Source organism: Falco rusticolus, chromosome 2 (assembly GCF_015220075.1).
Source record: "Falco rusticolus isolate bFalRus1 chromosome 2, bFalRus1.pri, whole genome shotgun sequence".
Classification (NCBI taxonomy): Eukaryota; Metazoa; Chordata; class Aves; order Falconiformes; family Falconidae; genus Falco; species Falco rusticolus.
This window is the reverse complement of record NC_051188.1, coordinates 20868976-20881781: the sequence shown is the minus strand read 5'-3', so window position 1 is coordinate 20881781 and position 12806 is coordinate 20868976. Positions and strand designations below refer to the sequence as shown.

Sequence of the window (12806 nt, the reverse complement as noted above, 5' to 3'; positions counted from 1 at the left end):
GCCTCTTCAAATATTATGAGTATCAGGCAACTTCTATGTGCTGTTTGTTGCAGCTGACTGCAGAGATTGCTTGTTACTACAACCAACTTCAGCCAATCCACTTATTGTCAGGTATGCATTTTCTTTTTTCACATGACTGCAGATAAAATAATAAAAATATTCTCACTGATGGTTTTAGTTAATTTATTGCTTTCATATAGTCATTGTCATTAAAGAATACCGTAGAAATGGAAGACAGTTAAGTAAGAAACAGTTTCTTATTGCTTGTATACATTTTTTTCATTGCTATACATACACATGTATGGCATTTTTATGCACCACAGAAAGACAGCCTGGTAATTTTGAGTCAATGAGGTCAACTGGGGCAGCATACGTATTTCATGCATTTCCAGAACCTGGAGGACTTAACAGAGTAACAACATTTTGAACCATTTCCTTTATCAATAATTTCTTGAACTCACATTCCAAACTTCCAAGATCACCAGTAGAAAAAAATGGGAGGAGAGGCCAAGATATGGAATATATCTGTTATACACATGGATACCTTTTCACAATGCAATCCCCAAAACTATGGCTCTTATTTATAGGAATAATGATTTTTTATTCATCAAATTAATGTACACGTATATATTTTGCTGTTGAAAAGTTTCAAGAAGTATCATTTTGGCTTTGGGAAATCCAAGTGCAATTCACATCAAGATTGGGAAAAAAAATCTACATGGATGTGTCTACCTGTCAGCAAAGCTGCACTCTGTCAATGGAGGTCTTTTTCAGTTGCCTAAAAAAATGTATTTTAAGTGTCTTAGGGTACCTAAACCATCTCCATGGAGCTACCAAATACGTGAGACTCCTGTTCTGCAGCAACAACTGCTGGCCGGATAGGACACCACAGGGCCCAGTGCCCATCTTCAGTAAACTAAATTGTGCCTTAATTGCCTACTTTAAAAGTTGTCTTGGAACTCTTTTCCTGAAGTTTTTATCAGCTACAAACACAAGCACAATATTTAACAAATATGCATACTGCCAATTATGCCGTTCCTCTGGTAAACAAGAAGAAAGCTGACAGGAAAATAATCTTGCAGAAAGAACACTACTGCAGATCAACCCTGAAGACAGCATGTGTGATATTCTTCAAATCTTTCCAAAGTTTTAGCAGATCTCAGTAAGTTTAAATTGGATTCAAAATTCTTCTTTAGAGTAAGTTAACAGGGAGAATCCTGTTTGTGCAGACAGTTGCACTGGTTGAGAGATACCTTGATATTAGAGCTGAAACTTCAGTAGGATCTTTATCCCTATGAAAAATCTTCATATAGGAGACATGTAAAAAAATATTTGTAGCTTCCTTGGCCCCTGTAAATATTAGTTCCATTTTTGCAACTCCTAAGAGACAGGAAAACCACACACTAGCTCAACTGCCAAGACAAATTCAGGTTCCAAGGGGTAGTCTTCTGCTAACTACTAGGTCTGTATTATCTTTTTAGAACTTTTTGGCACATTGGTAACAATATAATTGCCAGGAAAACTGAATGAATCGTAGCCATAGCTATGAGGTTAGCCTCTAGCGAACTCATCCAAAGTTGTATTCCTATAGCTTTACTAAGTATTCCAAAACCTCTCAGAGCCGCAATTTAAATGAAAACAGGATTTTGTATGCAGCCATAAAAAAAATATTTTAGTCTAGTCACTTCTGTTTTTAATTAGGATTTTCTGCACACTATGCGAAAAGACTCTTTGAGTCCATGCTCATCATTTACACAGTGAGCTGGACGCTACAGTACTCATGGTAAAGAGACTGACCCTGAATCAGAGATTATACCTGAAAATGACAGTACAATCAATAAACCCTAATGATGGATAGATGAGAAGCAGATTTCACAGATGGCCTCGACTCTTGGATATTTGCATGAGGAGCTGATGTCTGGATAAGCATGGACCTTGAAGTAAGCCTGCCAGCCAAGAGTAGATGCAGCAAATGTCTGCTGGAAACATGGGCTGGTAAAACAAGAAAAATTTTCTGCACTTGTTCACCAGCTTGATGATAAGACTAAAGAAAACACACGAATCAGCATGCATATCCAAAAAAGATTATCTGGCAATATAAGGTCTTCAATCAATTTTGCATTCATCACAGATAAAAGTTTGGCACGCTCAAAGACATATGTGCATGTGCCAAGTATATAAGCAACCTGAGACAAGAATTTACTGGCATGCTTAGGCACACTTGCATTTTTTGTTGGAATGGGGGACTGAATGGATTTGTTATTAGCAGATTCTTGGACAGTTGAGCAAAGAATAGATGCCGGGTTTGGGTTACTGACCGAACTGGCTGCAAACTAACCTATCATTCAGACACCAGAAAGACCTACCCCAAAAATCCCTGAATACAGATCCAGGAAAAAAAACTGCCATACTTTATGCGCACTTCCAAAATATTCCAAGGAATTCAGTAAGTGTTGTTGTGCTGGTTTTGGCTAGGATAGGGTTTATTTTCTTCACAGTAGCTAGTATGGGGCTATGTTTGGATTTGTGCTGAAAACAGTGTTGATAACAGAAATGTTTTCGCTGAGCAGTGCTTACACAGAGTCAAAGCCTTTTCTGTTCCTCACTTCAACTCACCAGTGAGTGGGCTGGGGGTGCACAAGAAGCTAGGAGGGGACACAGCTGGGACAACTGAACTCAGCTGACCAAAGGGATATTCCATACTCTATGATATCATACTCAGCATATAAAGCTGGGAGAAAAAAAGGAAGGTGTGGACGTTCAAAATTACGGCGTTTGCCTTCCCAAGTAACCATTATGCATGATGGAGCCTTGCTTTCCTGGACATGGCTGAGACTTGGAGACCTCCTGCCTGCAGATGGGAAGCAGTGAATGAATGCCCTGTTTTGATTTGCTTGTGTGCATATGTGTGACTCTTGCTCTCCCTATTGAACTGTCTTTATCTAAACCCACCGGTTTTCTCACTTTTACTCTTCTGATTCTCTCCCCCATTCCACTGCAGGGGGATAAGCAAGCGGCTGTGTGGTGCTTAGTTGCTGGCCAGGCTTAAACCATGACAGCTGCATAACAGACATTGTATAATGACAGTAACAACTCCAAAAAAGTGTTAGATAGCCCCTGTGTCTTAGATAGATTACCACAAGATAATCCCAAAACTGAGAACAGTTCAGCAATCATTAGATTCGACTCAAAGATACACAGCACCATACTTAAGGGGAGGGAGGGTTGTTTTCTTTTAGTATATGTATTTCATTTGTCTCAGATTTAAGATTAACCTCCATTTACGGGAATAAGAAAGCAATGATAGTGAAAACTCTCTTACATCCATATTTCCTTAGTTATCCAAAGGCTAGTATTGCAAAAAATACAATGTATTCCTATTCTCATAAAAAGAGCCTCTAGGTAGGGATTAGAAAGGCCAGTGCAAGCTGGACAAAGAGCAGAGTCATACATATATCATAATTATACAGTATTAAGAACCCAGTAATCCATGCTGATGGGTTACTGCAGACACTTCAAAAGTGTAATGCCTTCCCCTAAAAAGGCAGGTCTGATGAGACTTCTATTTTGCTCTCTGCCATCAGTCAAATTCACTGTTAAAACAATGGCATCCGCTAACAAAAGGGTGTATGTTTTCCTTCTAGCTGGAGGGTGAGGGAGGAGCTTCACTGCTGGTCTGAGTAAAGCTGACTCTGCCTTTCTTCTGAGAAGTTAGAATTCAAGATTTCAGTAGTCTCAAGTTTGCTATAATCCTAAACATGCAATACTCAATATTAACATGAAACCAACTATACAACTTAAAATGTAGTATCTTTAATTGCATTTTCAGTTTCGTAATGTATGCCCTTGCATTAGAATCAGTAAAGACCTGTGCAATACTATAATGTCATAGATTTCAAAGCAATGTTCAGTTGCATTAAGAACTGAAGCACTTCTTCAATGCTCAACATGAAACAGTGTTTTGGAACAGGGAAAGTCCTTATTGGTATCTTGGGCAAATTCTTTGCAAAACTTGACTGAAATGTCGTGGTAATTCAACCCTTGAAAAAGTACGATGACAGAGTCTACTTACCCTACACTACAGTTTTCTTTTGGTCTTTTTTAGTGGTATTTAAACCAAGCAGTACCACAACCTAACGTCATGACTATTAATTATGTTTTAGTTCAAAGGAGTAATAAGTGATTCAGACCATCTAAATTCTGCACTGTAACTTTCTCTACACAGACTGAACAAGAAGAAAGTACTGAATGTTCTTGAATTAAAACACTTCATTTGACAAGATAATTTAATTAGATTCCAGTAGAAGGCTATGTGAACACATTCCTTTGAGACAGATGTCCATTTGCATCTGAACACAGCATCAATATCATACAGCTGAACAACGGTGGCCAAATTTTGTATACCAAGTCAGTATCTTGTCTCTAATAAAAAAGATACTTATGAAAATAATGTAAGAAACAGGTCAAGGATTGACACTTCCATCACTGGCACGTTCTTCTACTCTCTGTGCTTGAAACTGAGACCTCCTAGCCCAGGAACTGCCTCTGGACCATCTCCACCTGATGGCTACCAGTGAACTAATAGTCCATCAAAATCTATATACACTGCTTTGACTGCTTTTAATGTATGTGTCCGCTATAACATCCTGTGACAATAAGTTTGACAGCTGAATTACTTAATAATTTGTTTTATTTTATTGCTGACTGGTAATTTCACTGACTGTTATCATACAATGAGAAATGGTGAATAATGAGCCCATCTTCACCTTTTTTCTTGCCACTCAATGTCATTGACTTCTGTCACATTGCCTTTTAGCACTTCTTTTACAAACTGAAGAGCTATAATCTGTTTGATCATCTGTTGAAGAAGGTAGAGTATCTCCTTGACATGTTTTCTGTCTTTCCCCGAATTGTTTAGAAACTGGTATCTTTTTTTTTTTGACACATAATAACTGTAACTGTCTATGTTATTTAAAATTAAAAGAAACATATCCATTTTTTCCATTATATAATTTTTAAAATATTGTTCTTGGTTCTTATTCCACTAATTTGTAGTACTCCATTGATTTTTCTGACCACCACTGAGCTGTGAACTCACATTTCCAGAAAGTTATATTTAATAATTCCATTACTCCTCTTCAAGGATCCAACAGTATTCAAAAACAGATGACTAAGGGCAAGGGCTAGAGCAAAGATCCTCTGAGAAGTTACTTTAGCATCTACTGAGAATGAAAATTACATGCCCAGGAAATAATGCTGCTGTTTTAGTAGCAACTACCTTGATTAATGCACTATCATTCAGCTAAAGCTCTCACCTTCCTACTAGCTTTCTTCTTTAAATAATTTATGAATTCATTAAACAGTATATGTTCCAGTATCTCTTATCCTAACACCTCACTGGCAGTCTGTCTAGTCTGGGGTAAAAAATAACCATTTATTCCCACTCCCTTTTCCCAGGTTTTTAAGTAACTATTTGCCTTTTAGAGAATCTTCTGTCCTACAACTCAAGCTGAGAGTTTTGGGTAATAAATATTTAAATAACTTTGAGGAAATTCACTGATAGTTCTCTTGTGCATGTTCTTTATTAATGTCAGGAGGTAAAAACTAAACAGTTATCTCCTACATCATTACTCCAGAACTGTTCATGTCATATCAGACTTCAAGGAACGGGTGGGTATGCTGAAGCTTTTGACAAACTGACTATAGGAATATACATATGTGCCCTCTCATTGCTAGCAAAGGAGACCTCAATCAGATTTAGTACAAGCAACTTGGAAAGCCCACTCCTTTAGATTTTAAAGCAGCTCTTCAAAAGTGTAAACTCATTGTAGATATGTGATGGAAGAGGAGGACAGCAGCAAAAATCAAAAATACCCTTTGCAAAATACAACTTTAAACAGAGCAAGTGGAAGCAATAGATGACAACACGACAAAGGGCTTCTGTAGGGAATTTTCGTTGACAAATAGTGCCTTGTTGCATGCATTGGACTTCCTGAAACTCAAAACACTGCAATGAAGCAACTGTTTCTGTGGACACTATTGATCTTGATTCAGACAAATCCCAACCCGTGCTGTAAGCATCCATATTTTCACTGACTGGGAAAAGTGAAGAAGCACACCGTCATGCGCTTGGTTAACCTGCCAGAGAAGGGAAGCCCTGATGTCTGAAGGAATAATCACTCAATGGTCAAGTAGCTGCCATCTGAGTGAATTTACTGTAAAGTTAGTTGGAAAATATGAAGCACCAGGAATATGTATGCTATCATAAGTAGACATACTAGACACTATCATATATACCATACATATATACAGAGGTAATTTCCCAACCATAATGTTTTTTCTCACCGATGTGCACTGGGGTTTCATGCTGCTGCAATGAATCTGGTGGAATCACAACATGGGTGTCTGTGTAATTGCCTCAAATAATTTTACAGACTGATAGGAATAGGAGAAGATTCTTCACATTGACAAAACCATTAAGGTTGTTCAATTAGACTTGTCTTACACTGACCAAAGCAATTAAAAAACTTGCTGGGATGACCTTGCATTAGCCAGTCAGTGAACTAAGGGAAGGAGATCCCACTGTCTGCAAGGCTTAGTAAACTATCACATGCCTGAAAAGATCCTAAGAAGCCCTCTGAACCTCCTCCTAGGTCTGTGAAGAACACAGGTCATCCAACCATGAATGTCCCAAGAGAAGTAATAATATGACCTTGCACTTCAGACAAAAAGATGGCTCTGGCCAGTGACAAGACATAGTAAATGGTTTTCTAAAAACCGAACCTTCTTTCTAAAGAATAGAAGGCTTTAGAACCTAGTGTCAGCTCAAATAATGAGGTGGTGGCAGGCCACCTCTGGACTTCCACAATGGTTATACCATACCCTTTTCAAGACTGGTTACAGTCTTCTTTCTCAAATAATTTTGAGGAGTCTCTGTTTTGAAAGTAGAGTGGGAGATTCCAGAAAAAATTATTTAATCAGCCAGATCTTTCCATTTCAATTCCTTTTTCTTGGTGTTTGATTCAAATACTTGCAGGTTTTGAAATCAGCACCAGGTAAAAACTGAGTACTTTTTATTTATGTGTGCATGCACCTCTGTGAAAAATGTATATAAAAAAATGCAGGCATCTTCAAATCTCCTAGCAAAAATCTTCATGCAAAACTTCATAGCCTGAAGAAGTGTTGTGTCTACAGAAATCAAGCCAGGGAAACACTATTATGCTATGATTTTTCACAAATTACATTTTTCATACATAAAGTTGCAAATCAGTTTGCAATTCCTCATTAACAAAGAAATTTTATTTTGGGAAAACTGCCATATAGTTATGTAAATAATTTCCCTGTTTCTAAAGCCAAATAAATTGCTAAGTTTAGCATAAATATATATATATGCTGTTCTGTATTTTTTTAATTAGTGTGGTTTTTTGTTTTGTACACATTACTCAGTTTCTTGAATCCTGAAACTTTCCTCAGAACTCCTACTCTAAAAGCTATCTAATCTTCTACAACAAAAGAAACATGTTTTTACCAGTACCTTTTATGATAATGAAGAACAATGGCATTCACTATACAAAATCTAAATTCCACAGATCAGCTCTTAGAAAAGAAATAGAAGCTGTATCTCCAGGTTTATACAGACATGATATGATGAAGTGTTCAGAATTGCTTATAATAAATGTTAATCTTCAGAAGTAGTGAACTCTTAATGCATAACCACTGTAATTATTAAGGTGTTTTTGTATGACATACATATTTTGCAGTTTCGAAAAGTAATTCTTCAATTTCAGAGGCTGATACACATCATGTGGCTTAAATTAACGGCAATATTGACAAATATATTAATTTGGAACATCAGTGAGTGTTTCCACTGAAGTGCAACAACAAAAAAAAAAATTACATGTTCAGTATCACTCTGTTATACCTAAACCTGCATGTATTAGCAGAAGGCAGGTAAATTTAACATCAAATTTAATATAATGACAATTTGTAAGGGACTGTAGACTGGTAAGATTTTCAGGGACATACACCCCTAACAGAGAATCAGTTTTAACACTATTCGTAGTTTTCTTCTAACATTTTCATAAACGAATACAAATGTTGACCTTTATGACTCCTAGAAATTATCTAAAACATAGTAGTTAATCAAACAGCTCAATAATTTGACATATTCTACCCCATTATCTGGCGACTAATGTCACTATGAATAATTGTCAGAAACTAAAAAGCAAAACTGTTACTTATATTACCTTGGTAATTTTCATGAGGTTTGCAGACTGCATTTTAATTACAAATAGTACACATGAAATGATTGCAAGGTACACTGCCCAGGAGTGTTTTGACCTGACATTCAGGAAAAGGTATTTGGTTGGTCAGTGAAAACTATTGTATTAAAAAGCATTTCTAAACTAGAAGCCTTAAGAGCACCTACTTTCTGCGTAAGCTGTGATGTTTTGTAACAAAACCTGTATAACAGAAATATATACTAGTTCTGCTTTGGGCTTTATAATAGTTGGCAAAAGACAGTAATACCCATATTTATACAGTCATATAATACCTGTGGATGGAAACCCATTGCATTGGTTTTATTTAAAAAATAGGCTACAATACCATATTCAGAGAATCATTATCACCAATACATTGACAAACCAGAAGACTTTCTTAAGAGAGGCTCCTCCAGTCTGTCCTGATAGATAAGTAATATAACTTTATTAATAACTTCAATGAGAGAGTATACCTGTCAAATCCAAGCATGACATTAGCCCAAGAACTAGAAATCCCAGCATACAGGACTAAAATTCAGAATGATCATGCTAAACTGAAGACAAGATCAAGGAGAAAATTAAGATGTAATTCAAGAAGGTAAATGGTTTAGCTAAGAATAATCAACTGAGAAAATACAGGATGAGGACAAATAATATATATCTGTTCTTCAGAATGGTATTTTAGTGGTTAGTTACCAAGAGCTAAAAGTGATCAGCAATAGAATATTCTTGCATAAAAGACAGCAGACTGCCTCGAAGTGTAAACTCATCTTTACAGATTAGTTACTAGTAAGGTTATGGCTTTTTTTCTTTATAGAGGGTACGTTACCCAAGGAGTACAGAAGAACTGAAAGGAATTCATTAGAAAATATTAACTACCAGACATCTTGAAAAGGTGACACAAAAGAAAAAATTAAACTGTGTGGAGATGTAACAGAAGACAGGGAAAAAAAACCAGAAAGGATGTGCAAAGTGAAAGCTCACTCTGCTCATTCTGCAGAATACTATTTGTTTGAGGCCACCCAAAGGAATCCTTTCCCAAAAGCTAGCCTTCACTTTCTACAGGCTTATAGTATGTACTCCTCAGTGCCTGGGTGTTGAACTAGTAACTCAGATGGAATTTTCTTAAGTCAGTATTCCATTTTGTATCAGTCTCCTGCTTCTACAGAAACACTACACTCAGTTAACTAGTTTCACCATGATTTTACCTAGCCCAACCACACCAGACAGGTTTAACAATGAAGTTAACAAACATTCTATTATGGTTCAAGAGAAGCCTTCAAGAGAAGGCTTTAAAGTAGGGCAGCACAAGGTTTGTGAACAGAACTACAACAAAAATACTGTATATGCAACCATAACTTTCAGGTAAAAGCAAATACCTCAACTGTTTCACCAGGTATACCTTTACCCCAAATCTTCAAGGTATGCAGTATCTTCAAAAGCTGGTAACTTGGTAACTTAGTTTTTACAGCAAAAGTTCATGTCCAAAGAACCCTCAATTCCTAAATTCCTTCTCTTTCTCTTTTCCTTTTAAAAAAACTTACCACACAATGACATTTTATATGCCTCCCTTGCTTCACCTGACCATTTTTATTGCTTAAGATTTCACGTGAGGTAAAAGAATATTTGTTCAACACAGTTATGTTTAAGCTCCTGGCTTCTAATATGAACTCAGCTTTTTAATAGCAATAGCTACATACCATGTGGACATGTTATCAGAACAGAAAGCTTAGGAGCAAACAAAGCTTTTTGCTTCAGTATGTTATAAAAAGGCAAAATTCCATACTCCACCCCTGCATAGCTTAAGTGCTGCATCAACAGCAGTTTTCTGAGTTTAACTGAGATGCCAATATAAAAATTAATTCAAATACCTGTTTACATTACTGAGCACTAAATCCACAGGCATCCAAATATTAAACCTGTACTCAAAATCTTAAATTAGACCCTAAATTACTACTTTAAATCCTTATTACCTCTTAGTTACATCCTAGCAGTCATTTTACAAGCAATGTATTCACTTTCACAGAAACACATTGAAGTTAGTCAATGACAGTTTAGAATGACACCTCTTAATGCACTACACATGCTCACTCCTATGCAAACCAAGTTTTAACTGTCATGCTGTCAAGAAAAATGATAATTCCCTAGTTATATCTACCTTTTCAAGATATTAAGAACTACAGAACATTTTACAATAGAAAATTGTTTCGTATGTTTAATAAAATCTGCCACTTGCATGAAAGCCCAGAGAGATGCTACATATGAATGTGACAATGAAAAGAAAAAACCCCAAACCCAACCAAAGAACAAAACACACAAATGTGGGAAGCATTTCAAATTTTGTACATGCCCATACTTCTCTTTCCTAAGCCCTCTCTCAGCTTAATGCAATACAGAAGTCCATTAATAAAAAACTGAGCGTACATAAAGCAGTCTCAGAGCTGCACTGGGTCATTAACTGTGATAGACCTTCTTAGGGAATGTAACTGTGTGTTTATTAACAGAAGTCCCAATCTGAAAATCACCTTTAGTGCCTTATCAATGTCCAACGAACATATAGCCATTACCTGCAGTAACATATGTATGCTGCTCAATATAGTCTGCTTTTGAATGGTCCCCTAAATTCAGTTCCAAATTTGTTATATTATTAAAAATACCCACAAAACCCAAAGAAACAACAACAACAAAAAAAAAAAACCAAAACAAACAAAGCCAGAAAGCTATATACATACTTCCCTGACCTAATGACATCAAGCCCATTGCATATAAGTTTTTCCATTGGCTTCTGCAACATTGTGGGATTACCTTGGAACTTGAAAATTTGGAAGTAAAATTACTGCAGCTGGTTAATTCTTAAAGTAGATTATCTCTGGCTTAACCAAGGGAGTTAGTGCACAACATTCTCTACAAGAGGGACCTCACCTTATTGGAAATTACTTTAAATCTTTTTACTCTCAGGGCAGCTTGCAATGTACACTTCCCTGCTTCGGCTGGTAAGGAAGGAGGCTTTTGAAGGTATAGGGGTTTCTATTTGTTTTTCTTTAAGATGGTTCAGTGTTGTTTTTTCACTTTGTAGCAAAGGTACTTAGAACCTCTGTGGTGCACTCGGGTTCACTTTTTATTCCTTAAATGACTTTAGAAGAGCTAAGCAAAAATTACGAATCTAACTTACTGTCCTTTATATGAATTATGAGCAAAGAGGGAAGAAAATAATTGTGAAACATTTAAAGTGGGATTTAATCTCCAACAGTGTTAATGATAATCCACGTATGTTATTAAAAGTTTATACTTGAACCACAAACGTTCAGTTAAAAAGCCCCAGCAAAGTGTGATTCAAAAAGAACAGCGGTGCATTTACAGTTATGTCACACAACACAACAAACGTGCTTAAGTCTCAAGTGTGGTGCTATGCGTTTCTTTCTGGTTAGATTTTGTTGATCGTTTTCTTTTCCTAAAACTACCTAAGCTGGCACAAGGAGGCAAGCAAATTTCACAGAAGACTAGTATGTAGCTATTAAAGCCGCCGACATTATACCCCTAAGAATACTTAATCCCACCTCTCCCTAACGAATGGCAGCTCAGCACACAACAGCGAAACAAGTTCAGGGAACTGCTGGAGTAGCGCTCCCGCCACGCGGAGGGAAGCTGCGGCACCCGCTGCCCGCCCGCAACAGCGCTGCACGCCGACCCGCCCCCCCGCCGGGCTGCGCCCCCCTCCCCGCGCACAGCCCCCGCGGCGACCCGCGCCCGCTTCTCTCGGCCCCTCACCCCCGCTGGAAACTTTCTGCCGGCCGCAGCACCACCGCCGCCGCCCAGCCGCAGGCGCTGAGGTAAGGGGGTCCCCGCCACACCAACGCCACACTTCCCAGCCCTTCCCCGCCTCGCCCCCGGCGGGAAAAGCATGGCTTCAGAGGCACGGCCGAGTTTCTAGAACACGAAGCGCGTCCCGCCGAGTAAACCGATGTGCCACCCCCACACCGCGGGCTGCCTCCTCGCCTTCCTTCTCTGCCCGCCGCCCCTCGGCGAGCAGCGGCAGGGTAACTTTCCAGGCGACGCTTGCCGTCTCCCGCCACTTGAGGCGGGACGGGACGGGACGGGGACGAGGCGCGCGCAGCGGAGGGGGAAGGCGTGCGGGGCGGTTACCTGCTGTCCCCGCTCGGCTGCAGGGCAGGGCAGAGTCCCCGCGGTCCCCTTCATGCCCGAGGGGCCGGCGAACCGGCCCTGAGGCGCAAGTCTTCATCCAGCTTGCTCCCGGCCGACAGCGCCTCCTTCTCTCGTCCTGGCGGGGCGGCAGCCCCGGGCGCAGGGCGGGCGCCGCTCGCAGCCTCGCCGGCGCGGCGGGGAGGGAGGGCAGAACCGAGGGAAGGAGGAGCAGAGGCCGAGCGAGGGGCGGGGGAGGCGGTGTGCCCTCCCTCTCTCCTCCCCGCGCCGCCGGCTCCCTCCCCGCCCGGCCGCCGCGAGGGAGGCGGGACGGCGGCGGCTGAGGGGGCGCGCGCTTCCCGCCGCGCGTCCCGCTCCCCCCGCGGCTGCAGGCGCCCGGCGCGG

At 39.5% G+C, this 12806-nt stretch overlaps 1 protein-coding gene across 2 annotated transcripts in view; it reads right to left on the bottom strand.

Moving 5' to 3' along the window:
* Positions 1-12605, bottom strand: part of SGCG (sarcoglycan gamma) — a 138857-nt gene extending 126252 nt beyond the window's left edge. For both annotated transcript variants that reach the window (XM_037375752.1, XM_037375753.1), the window contains exon 1: positions 12405-12605. The gene's annotated coding sequence lies outside the window, so the exon portion shown is untranslated. The remainder of the gene's footprint in view (positions 1-12404) is intronic.
* Between the last annotated feature and the right edge of the window lie 201 nt (positions 12606-12806).